This window comes from Canis lupus, chromosome 11 (genome assembly GCF_011100685.1).
Source record: "Canis lupus familiaris isolate Mischka breed German Shepherd chromosome 11, alternate assembly UU_Cfam_GSD_1.0, whole genome shotgun sequence".
In the NCBI taxonomy this organism is placed as follows: Eukaryota; Metazoa; Chordata; class Mammalia; order Carnivora; family Canidae; genus Canis; species Canis lupus.
Genome location: NC_049232.1, coordinates 24,609,615 through 24,613,097, shown reverse-complemented (window position 1 = coordinate 24,613,097; position 3,483 = coordinate 24,609,615). Strand labels below are relative to the sequence as shown.

At 41.6% G+C, this 3,483-nt stretch overlaps 1 pseudogene; it reads right to left on the bottom strand.

Moving 5' to 3' along the window:
- Nucleotides 1-652: 652 nt before the first annotated feature.
- LOC481522 lies at nt 653-3,102 on the bottom strand (annotated as a pseudogene).
- Nucleotides 3,103-3,483: the final 381 nt, after the last annotated feature.

The window sequence follows — 3,483 nt, the reverse complement described above, 5'->3', positions numbered from 1 at the left end:
ACAAAAATTTATTCAACTAGCCATCAGAATTATAAATTACAACAGCCAACAAGATAGATAATTTTTTGCCAAATTCACGGAAATTGAGAATCATTACTTTCAGTTCTGGCAAGGACGCAGAGAAATCCAGCGCTTTTGTACATTGCTGAGGACACTGAAAAGTCACCTGGTAGCCAGCCAAAACTTAGAACATACAGAACCTGGAGAACCCAGCATATAGAAAGGAAAGTATGTTATTTAATGAAAAATACTTCTGTCTGTAGGAGCAAAGAGGAAAAGTAATGTGAAGGTCACCAGCAGAATGGTGGAATATGCTGCAGCTTATCCGTATGATGGAATGGAATGCCCAAATCCAGGCAAGGCCTCTACATGTTAAAAGAAATTGCTTTTGTAGAGAATGACCCCATTTCTTAGAAATTCCTCTAACTTTTAGATGCTTTTGTATGTTTTGAGGATCCTCTTTTATTTGATCAATAAAATGAAAAAGTAAAGTAGGATTAGAATATAAAGTTCTTATTTTTCCAAGTGAAAAAATTGGTACTAGCTACAATTGATAATTTAAGAAATAGTGGTAGAAGTAAAAACTACCTAAGAGTTATGGCTGCAACCCAGAAGAAACAGAAAATGGGGGGTCTGGAGGTTAAGTGGCAGACTTTTAAGCAGAACGAGGCTGCATATTCTCCAAGATGATTGGGCTTATGAGCAATATGCCCTACAGAAGGGCTTTAAATGCCTTCATGACCGTAGTAATCCATATTAAGAAAGCAAAGCCACCCGGTGCATGGAGCCTGCTTCTCCCCCTATGTGTCTACCTCTCTCTCTCTCATTCTCTCTCTCTCTCTCTGTGACTATCATAAATAAAATAAAAAAAAAAGAAAGCAAAGCCAGATACGTAAAACAACAACCACACAAATAACAATTACGTATGTGAGTTGGGTCCCGATAAACTGAAAAGCACTTCTTATACTCCGCATCAGACCTTTAACACAACTTTTAGGTTATCCTCAAGTAGAAAAGTAGCCACATTCAAATGAGCTAAGGTATAAGAAGTTAAAAAGGACCACAAGCCTTATTAAAAGTAAGTAAAGGTAACATATAATATATACAGATGGCACATGGTGCCAGTTTTATTTGCAGCTATTACAATACCCCAATGCATGTTTACAAGTTACACCTTTGCCACAGCCTTGGCTAAATCTTGAACTACTGCAGAATTTAGCTGTGCCAGAGTGCTGATATTAGCGTGCTTAGAGGTGGCATACTTGTTCTTGATAGTCATGGGCTTTATAAGCCCACAATTCACCATGACTATATTCTTAGCCAGGTGTTGCATAACATTTAGATGGGCTTCTTCGATGTATGACAGATAATGCTGTAGAGTTGGTGTCCATTCACCATTATCGAGAATTTTCAGCGCTAAGCAAAAAGTTCCTGCTGCAATCTGAGAAGGAGGAAAGTGTACCATATCGTAGTCCAACATAGATTGTTCCATCAGGTATTTGGCCAAAGTATGTTGCTCAACATCAACCTCTCCAATCTTAGACACTCTCCAAAGGAAATGCAGGGGTAGAGGGTGGCCCAGATCAAAATGTAAAGATCTTAGAATCTTCATTTCCATCTGTCTGATTTGGTGTTTAGTGTAAATGTTGTCAGTCACAAAGGCAAAGTCACCAATTTCTGGAGGGTACATTTCCTCATATTTGCTTGCAATAAACATGGCAGTGACACCAACCAGCTGCAGCATCTTCTTGGGCACACAGTTATTCTGCATGAACCAATCAATAATGGAAACAGTCATGTACATGGTCTCCTGCAGTAACCTGAATTTCATTTGAACCTGTACTAGCCAGTCAATTGGGATGACTCTCATGTTTCCAGTGACTTCACGACCCAGTAGGTATTTTGGTTTGACTGCTTGTTCTTCCTCAAGTTGTCTCAGATAAGCATAAATATCTTTCGCATATTCACTACAAAGGTTTGGATCAGCTCCATCTTCTGCATCTACAACATTCAACTGCAAGAATTACATCAGAGAAAGCCTGACACAGATATTCTTCTGCAGGGGCACATCCAGATGTTTCCATCGGGCTTGGAGAGGGAGTATCAACCAACTTTGGCTCAGGCGAAAGTTTTTCTTCTTTAACCGGCTCAGGTTCCAGCTCTGGTTCTGGCACAGGGACAGGGACAGGCTCGGGTGCTTTCTCCAGAGGCTTTGGTATTTTTTTAGCAATGACTTTTCCAGGAACCGCACTTTTTGCTTCCTTTTTCAGAGGCAGTGTGGCCTGTGGTTGTTCACTGACTTTGTTACCAGCGTCTCCCAGAGCAGTTCTTGGCCTCGGGCTGGGCTTGGAGGCTGCAGCAGAGGCCAGAGGCACCCGCTTCGCCCCTGCCATACCGATCTTCGCCTCGTTTTCAACATTAACTTTTGTGTTCCTGGTGACCCGGAGCGCCTTGGCCACGTCTTCACGGGGGGAGGGGAGAGCACGGGAGCCGCCGCCGACCTGGAGCCCGGAGCCGAGGCCTGCGGGCCAACAGCCGGTCCTCCACAGCACACCGAAAAACCACTTTGGACAATGCCCAGAGGTCCCTCTATTTTGCCAGGTGTGTGGGTGACACTGTGTGTAGTACCTGGCATGAAGGCTCTTGCATTTCTCATTCCCGTGCATTTATTCACACATTTATCCATCCGCAAATGGGCAGTGAGCACCTACTAACTGTCTGGCATCGTGCTAAGCTTATAAAGAAAATGGTGAGCAAAATCAGATATTGTCCCTGCCTCTCTGAGCTGGGATTCAACATTTTTGTGCCAATCTGATAAGTGTGTCAGACTGATCTCTGATTGTGGTTTTAATTTTTATTCCCCAGATTACCAATGAGGTTGAGTGTCTTTTCACGTGGGCATCCACTAAAATGCCTTATGGAAGGGGACAAAATGAACAGACCTGTGTTTCTGTTAGGGTTGCTCTGGCTCTGGTACGGAGAATGGACTGGAAGGAACCAGCCAAGAGGCTGGTTGGCAGCTCAGGGCAGGGGCAGAGACAAACCATCAGACTCTCAGGGAAATTCAGGAGATAAAATTGAGAATAGTATTTCCAGATTCCTGAAGCTCTTTAGGATTTGAAAAGAAGAAATTGGAAACCTGGGAATTCTCTGTAATTTCTGAAATCATAGGTTTTTCTTTTGCTTCTTTCTTTCTTTCTTTCTTTCTTTCTTTCTTTCTTTCTTTCTTTCTTTCTTTCTTTCTTTCTTTTTAAATCAGAGGTTTCTCTTAAAATACTTCCAACATTCTTTATACTCCTTAATCATTCTTACAGTTTTCTGAAAAATTTGTCTGGTATGTAAGAATAAATAAAAAAAAATAAGAAATTTTAACTGCAATGTCTTTACAAAGAACTGTAGCTTGTAGCAACATTCACTGGGAAAATGCCAGCAAATGTTTTAAGATAGTATTCCAATAATGTAGCATTCAGATCTCCTGGCAAG